The sequence below is a fragment of the Nicotiana sylvestris genome, chromosome 5, assembly GCF_000393655.2.
Source record: "Nicotiana sylvestris chromosome 5, ASM39365v2, whole genome shotgun sequence".
In the NCBI taxonomy this organism is placed as follows: domain Eukaryota; kingdom Viridiplantae; phylum Streptophyta; class Magnoliopsida; order Solanales; family Solanaceae; genus Nicotiana; species Nicotiana sylvestris.
Genome location: NC_091061.1, coordinates 180,958,024 through 180,965,004, shown reverse-complemented (window position 1 = coordinate 180,965,004; position 6,981 = coordinate 180,958,024). Strand labels below are relative to the sequence as shown.

At 39.1% G+C, this 6,981-nt stretch overlaps 1 long non-coding RNA gene across 1 annotated transcript; it reads right to left on the bottom strand.

Annotated features, from left to right (window-relative positions):
• Positions 1-874: 874 nt before the first annotated feature.
• LOC104211925 (uncharacterized) lies at positions 875-5,063 on the bottom strand. Its single transcript, XR_011399989.1, has 2 exons — positions 2,205-5,063; positions 875-1,169 (listed from the first exon to the last, which is right to left on the bottom strand). It is a non-coding gene; the product is annotated as an uncharacterized lncRNA (long non-coding RNA).
• Positions 5,064-6,981: the final 1,918 nt, after the last annotated feature.

The following is a 6,981-nucleotide window of genomic DNA, read 5'->3' as shown; positions in this document are numbered from 1 at the left end:
GGGCTGCAAATCCCACATTACCTGCTATACAATTAGATTTTATAAGGAGGGGATCTATCATATCAAGGGCACAACAGTTGCAGCTTATTCGACCATTTACCAGGAAAGAAGTTTGGCAAGCATTACAGGGGATTGGTGATAACAAAGCTCCAGGGATAGATGGATTTAACTCATTGTTCTTTAAGAAAGCATGGATCTCAATTGGAGATGAGGTAACTGAAGTTGTTCTAAACTTCTTTGACACCATGAAACTCTACCAACCAATATACTGCACATCCATCACCTTGGTTCCTAAAGTTAAAAGCCCTTCCTTAGTAAAACAATATAGACCTATCTCCTACTGCTCCACAATCTATAAGATCATGTCCAAAATGCTCACTAGCACACTCCAGGGATTATGGATAGCCTCATTGATGAGAGCCAGGAGGTATTTGTACCTGGCAAAGTCATAACTGATAATATTATCCTTAGCTATGAATTAGTGAAAGGATATGGGAGGAAAGGGGTGTCACCAAGATGCATAATCAAAATTGACATGCAAAAAGCTTATGACTCTATAGAATGGTTGTTCCTAGAACAAGTTCTAAATGATATGAACTTTCCTGAAATATTTGTTAGGTGGATCATGGTATGTATATCAACAGTCTCATACTCTATAGTCATAAATGGTAAATCAAGTGCTCCTTTTACTGCAAAAAGGGGAGTAAGGCAGGGTGACCCCTTGTCACCATTCCTGTTTGTGATAGCCATGGATTACCTCAGTAGACTACTAAAAACATTGAAAGATAATATCACGACCCTAAAACCTGCCCAGTCATGATGGTGCCAATCATGAAACTAGGTCAGCCGACACAAATTCCAAATCAAACCAGTATTTCATAAAAAGGAATTTTTTAAATATAAATTTACTAAAATCCCATAACATGCGTCTAAATAACAAGTGCGAAAAATAACATAAGCCCGACATCGGGGTGTCACAAGTCACGAGCAATTACAAGGTCTGTCTAAGTACAATAAAGTCTATCAAAGTCTGGGAACAATACTAATATAATCTAGGAAAGATAAGAGGGAGAAGAGCAGGGTTGTGAACGCCATGCAGCTACCTTGCCGACTCCAAATGACCCGTTGGATGAAGATCAATGCTCGCTATCAACCCGTAACTCATGGATCTACACACAAGGTGCAGGGAGTAATGTGAGTACGCCAACTCAGTAAGTAATAAAAGTAAATAAAAATTGAGCAGTAAGAAATTATATAATTCCACGTCATAGCACTACAACAAATACGGTATGGTTCCAAAATAGTGTAGAAATCAATTATCTCATAAAAACTCAGTTTCAGAAAAAATACTTTGAAAAATATCTTTCTACAGTTTCAACTGAGAATTTACAGAAGTGTAGAGTAAAAATGATGAAAATCATAATCAACCCCTCGGGCAAAAACATGTATCATAAATCGCCCCTCAGGCATAATATCAACAGAACCAACCCCTCGGGCTACCTCACAATCACTCGAAATCAGCCCATCGGGCATAACATGTATCAGAGTCAGCCCCTCGAGCAACAACATATCACTCACTCAGGGTACCCGCGCTCACTGGAGGTGTACAGAATCCGGAGGGACTCCTACAACCCAAGCGCTATCACAATCCATCTCATGGATAAATCAGGCCCTCGACCTCTCATATATCACAAAATAGTACAACCTACTGTGGCGTGCAACCCGATCCCATGATATCCTCACAACATAGGCCCTCGGCCTTACTCAGTCAGAAACCTCTCAAGCCACTCGGGATAACAGTAAAATAGGGTGCTTAGCCCAAAAATTTCATTTATGTATCAAATCAGAGTAAATAAGACTGAGTTATGAAATCAGTAAAACATAGCATGATTGAGTACAATTGTTAAATCAAAACAATGAGGAATTTCAGTAAAGAAAACCCCTAAGGGTCCAAACAGATGGCACGAGGCCCAAATATAGTATTCAGCCCAAAACATAGTAATACCTTCTAACATAAGATAATATCAAGTAGTTTCAGTCAAATACGCAACTTAATAGTTGCTACGGGACGGACCAAGTCATAATTTCCAACTGTGAACGGCCCTCACGCTTGTCATCTAGCGTGTGCGTCACCTCAAAATAGTACAACGATGTAAAATCCGGGGTTTCATACCCTCAGGACAACATTTACAATCATTACTTACCTCAAACCGGACCGAACTCTAACCCGCAATGCCTTTGCCTCTCTACCGGCCTCCAAATGCTCCAAATCTAACCAAAATCAGTATCACATCATTAATACATGCTAAAGGAACAAAGCCCAAGCAAAAATGATCAAATTAACTCGGAAATCCCGAAATTGGTCAAACCCGACCCCCTGGCCCACGTCTCGGAATCTGATAAAAATTACAACACTAGAATTCTTATCCACTCACGAGTCTATACATACCAAAACCATCAAAATCGGACCTCAAATGGCCCCTTAAATCCCCAATTTAAACTCTCCAATTTCAAGTCTTAATTCCCTAATTTTCACCCTTAAATCCTACAAATTCCAAGCTTAATCTACTGAAAATCATCATAGAATCGGGTATTAAGTTCAAAAATCTTATCTCAACAAGTTTCCCCTTGATTCCCTCTTCAAAACCCTCCAAGAGCTTCAATCCCAACTTCAAAAATGGTGGAATAGGTCAAATTTTGTGAAGGAGAATTTATATACTTTCTGCCCCAGGGATTCCGCACCTGCAGCCCATATCATGCTTCTGCGGACCGCTTCTGCTGTCAAATCAACCGCACATGTGGCTTTCACTTAAAGTCCCAGGACCGCATCTGCGACCAGGCACCGCACTTGTGGTCCCGCAGATGCTCCCAACCTACCACACCTGTGGTTCTTCTCCTGATGGCCCAATTCCGCATCTGCGGTCTCCCTCACGCACCTGCGACCTCGCACTTGTGGTCCCCAATCCGCAGGTGCGGTCATGGCAGAAGCAACAGCTTCAACTGCTTAAATCAAGTCCATTCTTTTCCGTTAACCATCTGAAATCATCCAAGGCCCCCGGAACCTCAACCAAACATGAAAACAAGTCACCTATCACCATTCAAACTTATTCCAATCTTCAAAACACTCAAAACAACCTCAAAACATCAAATCACCCTCGGATTTAAGCCTAAAGATTTCCAAACTTCCGAATTCCGCAAACGATGCCAAAACCTATCAAACCTCGTCCGAATGACCTGAAATTTTGCACGCACGTCCCAAATGACACAATAGACCTACTCCAATTCTAAAAATTTCATTCCCGATATCAAGATTTTTACTGCCGACCGAAAAATGCCAAATTTTCAATTTCGCCAATTCAAGCCTAAATCTACCACAAGCCTCCAAATTACATTTCGAACACGCTCTTAAGTCCCAAATCACCTAACGAAGCTATCCGAACCATAAAACCCCAATTCCGAGATCATTTACCCATAAGTCAACTTTCGATTGACTTTTCCAACTAAATAACCAACTTAAGAGACTAAGTGCCTCATTCCACTCTAGGACCACTCCAAACACAACACAACCAACACGATATGATGAAATACCACTGAACAACACACAAGGAAGCAGAAATGAAGGAAACAAGGTTGCAACATATGAAACAACCGGCCGGGTCGTTACAGATAATCTAGACTTTAACTATCACCCTCCATGTGAAAAGTTGAATATAATACAGTTGGGGTTTGCAGATGACCTACTGTTGTTTTATAGGGGAGATTTGGTATCTACTAAACTACTGTACAAGTACTTTCAGTAATTCTCCCTGGCATCTGTGTTGGTAGCCAATCAAGGGAAGAGTGCTGTCTACATTGGAGGTGTGCCAGACCAGATTCAGCAGTAAATAATACAAGAGTCAGGATTCTCTGTGGGATCTCTCCCCTCCAGGTACCTGGGAGTTCCACTCAGCTCAAAAAGACTAGCAATTGGGCAATATCAACCATTAATAGAGAGGATGATAAGGAAAGTAACCTCCTGGACATCAAAGTTTCTATCCTATGCATGTACATTGCAGGTGATCAGAAGAGTACTCACAGCCATCTAACAATTTTGGTCTCAAATATTCATCCTGCCCAAGAAGGTGATTCAGAGGATTGAACAAGTGTGTCGGAGATTTCTACGAAATGGAAATTATGAATGCTCAAAGAAGGCTCTAATAGCTTGGGACAAACTCTGCTTGCCAAAATCAGCAGGTGGTCTCAACATACCAGACATCTACACATGGAATAAAGCTGTCATACTTAAACACTACTGGAACCTATGTAAGAAGAAGGATAAGCTTTGGATACAATAGGTGCATATCTACTATACTAAGGTTAATGAAGTATGGGAAACCACTGCTACACAAGAATCTTGGCTGATTCAGAATAACCTAAAGGATAAACAATACCTGGAGAATGCATGACTAACTGTCAAGGAATTTTTGAACTGTGAGACATATGCTATAAAGACAATGTACAATAAGCCGAGAGACAATTATTTTAAAGTACATTGGAGGAAGTTGATGTGCAACAAGCAGGTCAGCCCCAAGTGATTATTCATCATATACCTTGCAATACAAGACAGACTATATACAAGGACTAGATTGCAAAAATGGGGTATGGGATATGGAACGACCTGTCCATTATGTGATAGCGTTGATGAGGATGTGCAACACCTGTTCTTAATATGCCCAGTTACATACCAGATTTGGCAACAGATCCTCCAGTGGCAGGGAATTCAACGCCATGCTATGGAATGGCAGGAAGAAGTTGAGTGGGTGCAAAAACATGCCTATAGTAACAATGAAAAAGCAGAGACATACCGAACGACCCTTGCAGGAAGTGTATACTATACCTGATTAGAAAGGAACAACAAAATCTTCCAACAAAGAACCAGACCAGCAGCAACTACAGTAAGACAGATCATTCAAGACATACATTGCAGAGGAAGAAAGAGGAAGAAATTGAAAATCCAGTTGAAGAAACTTGACTACTACCCTAGTTAGTTTGTAGGAAGATATAGCCTAGTTTTCAACTCTATCTTTTTGTATGGCTGTAGGTGAAGTAATAAAGTTGGACCTTGGGGTTGTGGTCCAACTTTAGCGGTTTCTGTGCACTCTGTAAATGTTTCCTTGGTAATAAAATTTATAATTACCAAAAAAAATTATTCGAACTTTAAAATTACACAAGTGAAAATTCACCCTACTAACTTGCTAGACCATTGATATAATATGAATCATGAAACATGCTTATTTTTCATAAAAAATTAAGAAACAGGAAAATTACTCTCTAATTTGGTCCTTCCATTAGCTCACAAGATCCACAATAAGTCTTAGGCTTCGTTCGTTTTATTAAAATAAAAATATTTTAATATTAATATACTTCAGATTATTAAGGTATCATATCTAATTTTGAACACCAATATGTAAGATAGTTTGTTTCTGATCGTTTGAAAGAGTTTAATTCATCTGAAAACTAAGAAATATAGAATTCAAATAAATTAATAACAATTATTATATTCACAAAATATTAGAAAAGGCTATTAAATTTGTAGGACCGTTCCTTGTATTTTGGCGATTTAAGGGCCATGAAACAAGAATTTAGACGATTCTTAGATTTCGTGTGCTATAATCACGCCATCTGCATGAATTCGGGCGGTCTCCTAATATTTTGCAGGCCCATAAAAAATTACCTAATGAAAAATAATCATCGTTTCGCCATGACCGTACCTTAATGTTTTTTTTTGGGTTTTTAGGGCCATAAAACATGAATTCAGTACGATTCCCATATTTTTTATGTTATAGTCCATACCATCTGCATAAATTCAGGCTCCAAATCTCCTAAACGTTTGCGGGCCCATAAAAAATGACTGAATGAACAATGATCATTACTTCTCCATGACCATTCCTCGTCTTTGGTGTTTTAGGGTCATAAAATAGGAATTCAGGACGACTCCCATGTCACACCTCCTTTTTTTCTACACCCCGGAAAGGGTATAAGAGAGTTTTTCCAATTTAAGTGACAATCGAAACGAGATTTATTTATTAGAGATTCAGATTCGCCACTTGGGATAATTTTATGATGTCCCAAGTCACCGGTTCAAATTCTAAATCGAGGAAAAGATTGACTCCGTTTTACAGTCCGCGAACAGAAATTCTGAATAAGGAATTCTGTTAGCCTGAGGGAAGGTGTTAGGCACCCCCGGATTCCGTGGTTCTAGCACGGTCGCTTAAACTATTGCAATTGGCCTATTATCTGATTTTAATACATGTTTTAAACATATGGTGCAATTTTTAGCTTATTAACCGCTTTCAAGTATTTTAGGGAAGGCTTCAACGTCATCTAAAACACATCTTTGGACCATGCCACATGAAATGCACCCGCTGTCCGAGACACATTTTATTTAACGTTGCTAAGATTTGGAGTTGGGTCACATGAAGTGCACACCCGAATTTGGAATTAGGCATCATAACTATGTCACGGGAACCGTACCCATAGCCACGATAATTTATTAATCGCGCCTAAAGCAAGCTATGATGTTCATAAGTATTTTCCTAAGTTTCGGATTATAAGCTTAGAGGACTCATTCTTAAGTTCTATAACTCAAGATATTGGTTTTGGGCCTTGCACCAAAGCTAAACCCAACACAAAATAGGAAAACAATTTCGAATCCCATTTTTCGGCAGCAAGTAAAATTCCTATAGCTACTAATAGGCCACTCCCATTCAATTGACGCTAAACAAAAATTAGGAAACTAAGTTTTTAATTATTGTTACAAAACGAAATTACCAAGGAATAGTCAACAAATACTCTCGTCACAAAATCCAATAACGAAGCCATCATTTCAAGGGATATTCATTTTCAAGCAAAACAAAGAGCTATCTAAACAGTTAATTCTTTCAATTAAACCCAACGCCTCACACTTTCAAAAGGTCTTAGAGAGCATAACCTCACGCCAAA